At 39.8% G+C, this 12,767-nt stretch overlaps 1 non-coding gene and 1 pseudogene across 1 annotated transcript; both read left to right on the top strand.

Moving 5' to 3' along the window:
* The window catches only part of LOC122672205, a 34,457-nt pseudogene that overhangs the window by 19,276 nt on the left and 2,414 nt on the right, over window positions 1-12,767 (top strand).
* On the top strand, window positions 10,853-10,958 carry LOC122638467. Its single transcript, XR_006329460.1, has one exon. It is a non-coding gene; the product is annotated as a small nucleolar RNA R71 (small nucleolar RNA).

The raw sequence follows: 12,767 nt of genomic DNA, 5'->3' as shown, positions 1-12,767 counted from the left end.
TCAATCTCCACATGTTTAGTACGGTCATGCTGAACTGGATTGTGGGCTATGCTAATTGCAGCCTTGTTGTCACAATATAGCATCATAGGAAGAGGAGTAGGAACACCAATGTCTTGAAGTAAACCTTGAATCCATAACAACTCACAAATGCCTTGGGCCATTGCACAAAATTCAGCTTCGACACTTGATCTGGCCACCATATTTTACTTCTTGCAGCGCCATTGCCTCCAATAAAGGTGCAATACCCTGTCACTGACTTATGATCTGGAGAGCCACCCCAATCAGCATCTTTATAGGCTTCAACCCTCAAGTGATCATGTGGGGATAAGAGAATTTCTTTTCCTAGAGCTGCCTTCAAGTAATGGAGAATGCGAAGAACAACCTCCATGTGTGTGGAATAGGGATCATGCATGAACTGGCATACAAGGCTCACAACAAAGGCAATGCCAGGTCGTGTGTGAGATAAGTAGATCAGTTTTCCCACCAACCTTTGAAAATGATCTCTTTCAACTTGGTTCTCCATCACTTTCCTTTAGCTTGGTGTTAGCTTCAAGAGGAGTATCACTTGGACGACAACCCAACAACCTTGTCTTTGATAAAAGGTCTAGGATGTATTTCCTCTGGGAAAGATAGATGCCTTTTGATGATCTGACAACTTCTATCCCAAGAAGATACTTGAGCTTTCCTAGGTCCTTGATCTCAAACTCACGTTCGAGGAACTCTTTAAGGTGATTTATCTCCTCACTGTCATTTCCAGTCACAACTATGCCATCTATATATACAATAAGGATTGTGACCTTATCACCATAACATTTGATAAACAGAGTATGACCAGCATTGCTTTATTTGAATCCCACAGATGTCATGGCCTTATGAAATCCGCCAAACCAAGCTCTAGGAAACTATTTGAGGCTATATAGAGCATGCTTTAACTTACAAACTTGGCCACTGGTTGTGTCAGAGGAAAAACCAGGAGGAACTTCCATGTACACTTCCTCATCAAGCTCTCCATGGAGGAAATCATTTTTCACATCAAGTTGTTGAAGATCCCACCCTAGATTCACAGCACATGACAATAAGACTCTAACTGTGTTTAGCTTGGCAATTGGATTAAAGGTCTCCTAGTAATCAATCCTATAGGTTTAAGTAAATCCTTTAGCCACAAGTCTTGCCTTGTATCTATCCACACTGCCATTAATCTTCTGCTTGACCACAAACACCCACTTACACCCGACTAGTTTCTTCCCTGGAGGAAGAGCTACAATGTCCCATGTATTGTTTTTCTTTAAGGCATTCATTTCTTCTACCATGGCTGCTTTCCACTTTAAATCTGTAAGGGCCTCCTGCCAATTGTGTGGAATACCAACAGAGGAAAGAGAAGAAACAAATGTACGATAGGAAGTAGATAATGCATTATAAGAAATAACATGAGATATGGGGTGTTGAGTGCAAGACCTGGTGCTTTTAAGATGAGCAATAGGTAAATCAAGACCAAGAGAAGGATGAGGAGAAGAGAGATTACCAGTGGAGCTCAGTTCTGACTCAGGAGGCTCCAATTGGATAGGTTCAAGTGTTGTTGTGGTAATGATCTCAACTTGCTTGTTCTTCTTTAACTTCTTTCGATAAAAGCTTGTGAGGTTGGGATCATCTATCAACTTCTTGTTAACCTGAGGTGTAGGCTCCCCCTGTGTTAGAATCTCAGTGATGATAGGAGGAAAATATTCATAGACAGCCATATCTTCACTATTACTAGTACTCTCCCCCTAAAGAGGAGGTGGGGAATAGTAGGAAACTGACTCATGAAAGATAACATCCATACTCACCATAGTACAGCGAGTAGGAGGAAAGTAACACCGATAACCCTTTTGGGTTGGAGAATACCCAAGAAAAATACACTGTAGCCCACGTGGTTTAAACTTGCCAGGAGAATGTGTGTCACGGATATAACAGACACATCTAAAAGTGCGGGGAGGTACAATAAAAGAGGAAGACCCCTCCAGTATCTCAATAGGAGATCAAGCGCCCAAAAAATGAGTAGGCATGCGGTTTATGAGATAAGCAGCGGTAAGAACAGCATTACTCCAGTATTGGAAAGGGACATGGTGAGAAAACATGAGAGCACGGGCTACTTCCAAGAGGTGGCAGCTCTTTCTTTCGGCCACCCCATTTTGGGCAGGGGGGTCAACACAACTGGTTTGGTGAATAATGCCATAATCAGCTAAGTATTTTTGGAACTGGCCCTCTGTGTACTCAGTACCATTATCACTCCTAAGAATTTTAATATGTAGTTTGGTACTAGGTTTGAACCATTTTATGGAATAGCTAAAAACAACGAAATACCGCACTCTTATGTTGCATCATATAAACCCAAGTAAGACGGGAATGGCAATCTATAAAAGTAACAAACCAACGATGACTATAAATGGAAGTACGACGAGAGGGACCCCACACATCAATATGAACCAAATGAAAATAGCACTGCTTCTTTGATTAGTAAGAGAATAAGTAGAACGAGTTTGTTTAGCCATAACACAGGCTTCACAAAAAAAACTCAATTTGATTACATTCTTGAACTAGTTTAGGAAACAAAATAGATAAAATCCTTAAGGGGGGATGACCCAAACGACAGTGCCATTGATACAAAGTATTAGAAAATGCAGACGAAAGCTGAGGATGAGGAGAATGAAGCTGAGAAAGCAAGGCTGTTGATGTAGAAGTGCCCTCAAGCAAGTAGAGACCACCATGCACCCTACCCAATCCAATCGTCCTCCCATATGCCAGATCCTGGAAAACACAATGATCAGGATAAAATATTAATTTACAGTTCAAATCTTGGGTCAAACTACTAATAGAAAGAAGATTAGTAGTAAAGTTAGGAATATGTAGAACTGAAGACAGGGTAAGAGAGGGAGAGCAGCTTATGGAACCCTTCCCAGATATAGAAGAGAGGGTGTCATCTGCTACTCGAACTTTGTCTTTAGCAGATGAAGGAAAATACTTATGAAATAGATTTGAAGAACCTATCATGTGGTCAGTGGCACCGGAGTCTAAAATCCACGGAGTGGAAACAACCGATGCACAATGACCACTGAAAGGAATACCGACTGGACAAAATGGGAACCTGAAGTTGTAGGTGTAGTGGCAGTGGAGGATGCAACTAAAGCCGATGAAGCCCTCAACATGCGACAGAAGGCCTGTAGCTCCTCTAGGGAAAGACCCACATCAGTAGGAGGTGAAGTGTCAACTGTCTCTATGTGATGAGCCTTGGTATTGGGTTTACCCTTGGCTACACGTTTGGCTTCAAAGTCAGCTGGCTTCCCATGGGGCTTCCAACAAATAGCCTTTGTGTGAAATGGTTTGTTGCAATTCTCACATCGAACAACCTCTTTCGAAGAAGCACCCAAATGAGCTAAAATATCTGTAGTGGGAGTAGGGCTGGCCCTAACTTGGAGGGCTGATTGGTCAATGGTAGGAGCGTGCAATATAGCAGCTCGGTGACTCTCCTCTATGAGGACCAATGCATAGGACTGCTCCAAAGAAGGAAAAGGAACTCTGCTCAAAATCTGAACCCGAATTTGATCGTACTCGACATTCAAACCAGCAAGGAAATCATACGCTCGAATCTTGTTCACATGCTTACAATATGCAGCAACATCTACAGCATTGGTAGGCTGGTAGTCGGAATAATGATCAAGTTTCTGCCATAAGCTTCGGAGGGCTGCCCAGTACTGGGAGACAAATAGTTCCTTTTAGGTGGTGTCATGAACCTTCTTATGGAGTTCATACACGTGGGCATCATTCCCAACTTGACCATATATCTCCTTTGCACCTACCCAAATTTGGGCTGCAGTATCTAGTAACAAATACCCACTAGAAATATCAGATTGCATCGAGTTGAGTAAGAAAGACATCACATTAGAGTCATTTGCAATCCATCTTTTCTTGGTAGGACCTTCTTTAGCGGGTTTAACAGTGGTGCCAATGATGTGTCCAGTAAGGTCTCGGCCTGCAATAGTCAAGTACATGGATCTGGACCACATTAAGTAGTTGGTACTATCAAGTTTAAGGGCAGCAGCATAAGGGAGATAATCACTCCTAGGTTATCTATAGAAGGATGATGAAGTGACATCTAAAACAGTCCCTAAGCCAGTCATGTTGAAGAAGCAGCAATGTAGGAGAAGGGCTGAGAAATGTAGCAGCAGTAACCCAAGAAATCTTCAATGAACTAAGCTAAAAAATTTGATTGAGTACTCTTCAATGAGGATGGAAGTAGTCCTCAAAAATTCAAACCAATCGGAGAAGGAGAACTATAAGAGGCAATTCATCAAACACCTGTTGAGCACCCTGGTAGCACTGTAGAAGGGCTGAGAAGTGCTCTAGCAGTAACTCAAAAAATACCTAATAGAAAAGGCTCAAATTTGGATAGAGTACTTTCCTAATATGAGACAAACTACCCTCAAAAGATCAGCCTCAACAAAAAAGGGAAACCCTAAATGCTGAGATCGACTTTTCTGCTTTTTTGGGCTGAATCTAAATTTTTTTTTATGGAGATGATCAATACACTGTTGTCCAAGTTATGTTGGTGTGGATCTTCAAGAGGGAAGAATCGAACTCCAATAATTGGTTCGATCTTCAATGGATGAAGACTCCAAAAATGCAGAAATAAAGGCAGCAGCTCTTCTCGATCTCTCGTGGACTGTCTTTAAGACATATTCTGATTGAGGTAAAGGAAGGACAACACAAGATCAATGTCTACCTCATACGTGCTGTCCTTTTTACAGATTTAGGACCAAGGAGAAGAGAAGAAGGAGAAGAAGGAGAAGAAAAAAGGTGAAGAAGAGGCTGTTAGAGAAGGAGAGAAACAATGGAGATGTTTATTCTAGTCTCTAGATCAGTTTCAGCTCTAATACCATGTTGGAACTACTTCCTCTAAAAGCCTGACTTTGTAGGAAAGGGAGGAAGCAATATGTATATCATACAGGAGCTCTAACACGGCGGACTATCCCAAGGGGGACACGGGTGGATAAATAATTCAACACCTGCCCACTCGTAGGGGGACTCGATATCGTGACCCATGCCTGCTCTGGTACCATGTTAGAATCTAAGAAGAAGAGTAATAGAGCTGAAGTGCTTGAATGATCAATGAGATCAGTCAAGCTTCTATTTATAAAGAGTCACTTAGAAGTGAAATTATACAACCACTCCTACTCTAATTAAATCTAATATTTAGAGTTATTAGATAGGGGAGAAATGGAAATAAAGAAAGGGAAAATTACATAATAGAATACCAAGTCTACTCCCACAGTATACATCATACAATTCAACAGACATGCAGGGCTTGTACCAGACACCCAAGTTACTAAGTAATGTTGAAATAGATTCTCAGTGCATATATCTTTTGATTGCCACTTTGTGGATTTAGAAATTGATACAATATAAGTTCCTACTTCTTCTTTTTTTCAAAACATACTACTCCAATCCGTGTAATGTCTTGACCTCTTAAGCTTTCTAAGTGGCTCTTGTAGCGAGCTTAGGCCAATTACTCTCAAACCAGACGGCTTTAAGGAATTAGGTGTAAAACACCTCTCGAACTTACTTACTCAAGCCAAATAGGCTACAAGCCAAGACTGGAGAAAAGATCAAATTATTTTTTTCTTTTTCAATCAACTATATCATGCAAATGTGCCACGGTCCAACCTTAACTCCTAACAAAACTCGTGTAAACAAGATGACTAACAAAATCGACTCCCTTAGTAGACAGGGCTTTTATTTTTACTTAATTGTTTTAAAATCCCACCTTGAGATATTTTTCAATTCCCTTCCTCATCACAGAATTTTTATTACTTTAAAGTGCAGGGTATTTGGATGTTCTTAAAGTCTTTCAAAAATAAATCAAAGAGGCTACAAAACTCATCTCGAACCAAAGTAGAGACTACAAATTCAATGAATTCCCCCCATACTTAAATGATACAATGTCCTCAATGCATGTAGAAAAATAAAAAGCAGTAAAGTAAAGTAGGACAAGGTAGGGGAATATACCTGACGTGGTCATAGTTGCTCAGGGTAAAGAGGCTCATGGAGATCCATGACCTCTTCGGAAATAGCTGGCAACTCCAAATAAGGCTTAAGGCGCTTCCCATTGACTTTGAAAATCACTTCATCCTTGGGATTTGGAATCTCTACAGCTCCATGAGACAAACCTATTGCACAATATAGGGGCCATCTCATCGGGATAGCAGCTTCCCTGGAAATACGTGTAAGCGGGAATTGTAGAGAAGTACCTTATCACCTACTGTGAAAACTTTCCTAAGAATCCTTTGGTCATGAAAGGCCTTGGTCTTTGCCTTCTAGATCCGTGCATTCTCATAGGCATCATTACGGATCTCCTCCAACTCAGCTAGCTAGAGGTTTCTATGGGCACCGGCAGTAGGTAAATCGAAATTCAGCTTTTGGATGACCCAAAATGCTTTATGTTCTAACTCAACTAGAAGGTGACATGCCTTCTCATACACAAGGCGGTAAGGAGACCAACCAAGATCAATCTTGAAAGCTGTCCTATGAGCCCATAAAGCGTCTACCAATTGGTTAGACCAATCCTTGCAGTTGGGATTAACAGTTTTCTCCAAGATCTATTTGATTTGCCTATTAGAAACTTCCACTTGGCCACTAGTTTGGGGGTGATAAGGGGTGGCCAATTTATGGGTGATCCCATACTTCTTCATGAGAGCCTCAAAGGGTCTATGGCAAAAATGTTTACCCCTTCACTAATCAAAGCACGCGGTGAACCAAAGCAGGAAAAGATATGTTCTTTAAGAAACTTGACCACCACTTTGTGGTCATTGGATTTACAAGCTATGGACTCTATCCATTTGGAAACGTAATATACTGCCAATAAAATATGCAAATTCCCAAAAGAGTTTAGGAATGCTCCCATAAAATCGATACCCCACACATAAAAAATTTAAACTACCAAAATCGGGTTGAGGGGAATCATGTTCCGCTTGGTCACACAACCTAAAGATTGACATGCTTTACAAGCCTTGCAATAATCAAATGCATCCCAAAAAAGTGTCGGCCAATAAAAACCACATTGCAAGACTTTGGCCGTTGTCTTCTTAGGACCAAAATGTCCCCCACATGCTTGATTATGGCAAAAAGATAAGATAGTAAGCTGCTCATGATCACGAACACAATGTCGGATAATCTGGTCCGAAGAAGTCTTAAATAAGTATGATCATCCCAAAAGTAATACTTGTTCTATGAATGAAACCAAAACTTATCTTGGGTGGACCAATGATCAGGTGTCACACCCGTAGCCAAATAATTTACTATGTCAGCGAACCATGATTCACTAGACACTCCCATCAACTGCTCATCAGGAAAACTCTCATTCATGGGGGATTCATCAATCAAAGCATTGGGCCAATTGGGAAAGGTAATCTGCCACAGAGTTTTCTGTCCCTTTCTTATCCTGTATCTCTAGGTCAAACTCTTGGAGTAGTAAGACCCAACGAATGAAACGGGCCTTAGCATCTTTCTTTGCTAAGAGATACTTGAGTGCTGCATGGTCAGTGTAAATGATTACACGTGATCCAATCAATTAGGACCTAAACTTCTCCAAAGCGAATACAACAGCTAAGAATTCCTTTTCAGTGGTAGTGTAATAGAGTTGTGCATCGTTTAGGGTCCTACTTCCATAGTAAATGACATGGGACAACTTGTTGATTCTTTGCCCTAAAACAGCCCCAATAGAAAAATCAGAAGCATCACACATCAATTCAAAAGGTTCATTCCAAACAGAGGCTTGAATGATGGGGGTAGTGGTCAACGCTCTTTTCAGAAGCTCAAAACTCTCAAGGCATTCCTTAGAGAAGACAAAGGCTTGGTCCTTGGCCAACAGATTGGTTACGGTTTTAGCAACTTTACTGAAGTCCTTGATAAATCGTCTGTAAAAGCCAGCATGCCCCAAGAAAGATCTAACATCTTTTACAGTTTTGGGGGACGGTAAATTGACAATAAGGTACACATTGGCTTTATCCACTTTGATCCCCCTCTTTGGAAATCAAATGGCTTAGAATGATGCCTTCTTTTACCATGAAATGACACTTTTTCCAATTGAAAATCAGATTTTTCTCCCTACATCTTTCTAAGACCAATCGGGATGGTGGAGACACTTAGAATAGGTGGAACCATGAATGGAGAAATCGTCCATAAAGACTTCAAGAAAGTTCTCCACCATATCTGAGAAAATACTCATCATACAATGCTAAAAAGTGGTTGGAGCATTACACAACTCAAATGGCATACGACGATATGCAAAGGTATCAAAAGGGCATGTAAAGGTCATTTTCTCTTGATCCTCAGGGGCAATTCAGATCTGGTTATATCTCGAGTGTCCATCTAAAAAAATAATATTACTCATGACCAACCAAACATTCCAACATTTGGTCAATAAAAGGCAAGGGAAAATGGTCCTTCCAAATGGCTGCATTCAGCTTATAATAGTCAATGCAAACACGTCAACTGGTTTGGATACTAGTTGGAAGTAATTCATTGTTGGCTGTTTGGACTACTATGACTCCATATTTTTTTGGCACAACTTGGACTGGGCTAACCCATTGGCTATCAAAAATGGGATAAATGATCTCGTTATCTAGCCATTTCAAAATCTCTTTCTGCATGGCTTCCTTCATTACAGGGTTAGCTCTTCTTTGAGGGTCCCTTGAAGGCTTGGAGCCCTCAACAAAGTTGATATGATGTTGCACAATAGAAGGGCTAATTCCTTTAATGTCAACCATTGTCCATCCTTGTGCTTCCTTATTTTATTTTAGCAAATTGATTAACTCCATTTCTTGACTTAGGGTAAACTTAGACGCAATAATAACAGGGAGAGTTTGATTTTCACCTAAGAAAGCATACTTGAGGTGTGATGGTAGCGCCTTCAAGTCGAGTTTGGGTGGCTCCTCAATGAAAGGCTTGGGACGCCAGGTGGACAAGAGTCACCCAATTGCTCCATACACTCATTGAAACCTGAGTCAAAATCAATGCAAAAATTAGTCTCAATGTAATCAGGTATTTCATAAATCATGTGAACATCCTCATTCAAAGTTGGTTGCTTGTCCAATTTAAAAATATTGAAATCAACAGATGTGTTACCAAAAGAAAGTATCATGTGACCATTCCTACAATTAATCAAAGCATTACTAGTGGCAAAGAACAGCCTTCCAAGGAAGATTGGGATTTGGTCTCTGATGTTGGAGACAGGTTGGGTATCCAAAACAATAAAATCGATAGGAAACAAAAATTCTCCAGCCTTGATTAAAACATCCTCAATCATTCCTTTAAAAATCTTGACTGACCTATCTGCCAATTGAAGTGTGACAGTGGTTGGCTTAAGGTCTCCTAACCCTAATTGTTGGTACACAGAATATGGTAAGAGATTGACACTAGCGCCAAGATCAAGAAGGGCATGGTCAATTTTAGTGTTACCAATGACACAAAAAATAGTAGGACAGCCAGGATCCTTGTATTTAGCCACCATCTGTTGGGAAAAGACAGAGCTAACATTGGTATCCAAGAAAGCTTTCTTGGGTACATTTGTTTTCCGCTTTTGATTGCATAAGTCTTTGAGGACTTTAGCATAAGCGGGTACCTGAGCGAAGGCATCTAATAATGGAATATTAACCTGAACATTCTTGAAGTCTTCTAAAATTTTATCCAGGGCAGTAGTGTTCTTGTTATTCATAAGCCTTTTGAGAAAGGGAGCCTTAGGAACATAAAGTCTCTCAGATTGCTCACTAGGCTGCTCCTTACTCACAACTTCAGGTTCATCAGACAAACCTGGAATGGGGGATGGATCACTCACTACAACAGGATGGTCAGTAGGGGATGTGGAGTTTGGTTTATCTGGGCTATCCTGGACATACTCACGTCCACTTCTCAATGCATAAATAGCATTGTATTGATTAGAAGAATTTGTTTTTTGTGGACTCTGTTAAATTGAATTCAACTGATTGGTTGCAGAGTGCTAAATTAAATTCCTTGGATTGGGATCAAGTTGACTTGGCATTTTCCCTTTTTTCCTCTCATGTAAGGTTGTGGCAAATTGGGAAATTTGTTTTTCCAAGTTGTGTTGACTAGTCATAAAGATACTCATGATAAGCTCCATGTTTTTTTCCAAGGAACTAATCCTGAATGAGTCACCACCTTTCGTGAACCCAAGGGGTTGCTGATTTACAAATTGAGGGGGTAGGGGAGTTGGACTAATGTTATTGGATGAGGGGGAAAACCTTTGGTTAGCCTACTGGGGAGCAACCTGACCTTGACTTTGAAGCTAGAAGTTAGATGGACCTACTCCTACTTGGTTATTGCCCTAGTTCCATGAGAAATTGGGATGGTTCCTCCACCCAAGATTGTAAGTATTGCTATAGGGATTGTTCTAAAACATAGCAGTAACATTCTCATAGCCACCATTCATACCAGAGATGTTGGGGCATTCCTCTATCACATGGGCTGGAGATTGGCACCAACTACACATAGGAACACAAGGGCCTACCTGGTTGACTTGGGAAGGACCTTTAACAACTATGGCCTCTAGTCTCTTAATAAGACTATCCAACTGAGCCTCTTTGGCCACAACTCCCTCAAGAAAGAAACTCTTTCCTGACACTATTCTCTCACTCTCCTAAGTTGATTCCCATTCACCAGTTTTATCAGCCAGATCGACCAAAAACTCCCAAGCCCAATTTCATCTATGAATGATGTGAATCCTATTGGGCACATGGATTCCAATAATTGCTTGGTATGGTAATCAATTCCCTCATAAGTTATTTGGCAAAGATGCCACGTAGGAAGTCCATGATGAAGGCACTCTTGGAGCAAATCCTTGAATCTTTCCATGAATTTGGAAAATGATTCATTTGGCTTTTGCTAAATTGAAGAATGTCATTCCTAAGTTTATTCGTTTTATGCAAAGGAAAGAATTTTTTTTAGAAAGACAATAGTAAATTGATCCTATGTAGTAATAAAATCTCTAGGTAAACTTTAAAGCCAACCCATGAAAATGGGGCAGCATACTAATGAATTGGGATTTCAACTCACAATTATTCCCAGTGGCAGCAGGCAAACGAATACATGATGGTTGGGTTGTTCTAGCGGGATAGAAACGATCCCTAAGAGTTTAAGGAGTTTCTTCCTCACCCATGGTTGGTAACTCTATTCTCTCTAAATGATTCTTAGAATTTTGCACCCAAACTCGCATGCACAGAAAAACCAAAAATTAAAACTCTGTTAAAATCCTTTGTTTTTTTTTTTAAAGAAAGTAATGCAAAAGTACTCTGAATTAGTAACAAACTGAATTACGTTGCCTCCCCGGCAACGGGGCCAAAAACTTGTTTGAATTTAAAATAATACTGCAAGCGTATGGGTCAATCGTAGTTATGGGTCGAATACAGGGAGGTGATTAATCTAATTTCCACTAAGACAGAGCACACAAATTAATGGTTGAGTGATCTAAACTAATTAAGATAACTAAAACTAATTAAAAGATTAAAAACAGAAAACTAATAAAATAGAAGAACTTAACTGGTTAACGAAGTTGCACAACCCCAATGAAGATGATTCCATCACTTGAATCCCATCACTCGAATTCACCGCATCTGACAACGAAGAACCAAATTACATAAGTGGTAAATAAAAAGTACAAATATGATCTTAGGGATGGGAAAAGTAAAAATAATCCTAACAATGATTCTAAAAATTAAAATTACATATGATAACCTAAATACATAAGATCTAAAAAAACCTAAAAAGGAGAGGATGAGAGATCGGGTATAAGGAAGAGAGCTGCTATCAACTAAAAAGGGAAACTAAAATTGAAATAAAATCTAACAAAGTCAAAAAAGGGAACTAAACGAAACTGGGAAAGAAGAACTTGCTACTGCTGCATTCAAAAGAACAATAAATAAAATCAAAATAAACCAAAGAGAGAAACGACATTGATGTTGTTGTTGTTTGTCTAGAACAGAGAATTAAAACTGAAAAGAGAAAACAAAGGACTCGGAGGGAGAGGGGCTGGTTGCATTCCTTATATGTTGCTCGGTTCCTTCTTCTCATTCTTTTCAAACTCCTTTCCTGCCCTCTCTCTTATCTCCACGGTTCTATTCTCACAAAAGGAATAAAATTCCCAATAACCACCCGAAAACCGTGGTAGTTGCCAACCCAAATACAATTTCCCTTTTGACAAAATAGAAAGAATAAACAAATCCCTACACTTAGAATCCTAACTAACTTAGGAGATAAAAAAAAAAGAACTAAACTAACTAACTCTAATTTAGTTTACCCAATAGAACCAAATATAAGTGGCCCAAATTCTGATTAGTGAGACTCTTCAATCTTGTATCCTTGATCATCAACTTCGATTAGGAGACTGCAAAGAAATCGCCACCCAATCACCCTAGCCGATTGTGATCACATGTGAAAGAGTGAGTCTTCATCTTCAAATAATATCCTTGAACTTCTAAGAGCCTTGCAAAAAATGGTTATCACATGAGAGAGAGAGAGTGAGAGATTTTGCTCCTTTTTTTATTCTACTCTTTCATCATGAATGTCAACCTCACTTTTTAGGTTATATCTTTCTATCCTGGGCTCGGATGGACCCAACCCGAGAATTAAACTTGCACCATTTTAAATTCTGGACGATATGAGTCCAATATCTAATATTTCTTGAAAGATTCTCGATTTACCAAAATTACCATTATGCCCCTATA

This window comes from Telopea speciosissima, chromosome 8, assembly GCF_018873765.1.
Source record: "Telopea speciosissima isolate NSW1024214 ecotype Mountain lineage chromosome 8, Tspe_v1, whole genome shotgun sequence".
NCBI lineage: Eukaryota > Viridiplantae > Streptophyta > Magnoliopsida > Proteales > Proteaceae > Telopea > Telopea speciosissima.
This window is presented reverse-complemented; position numbering and strand designations above follow the sequence as displayed.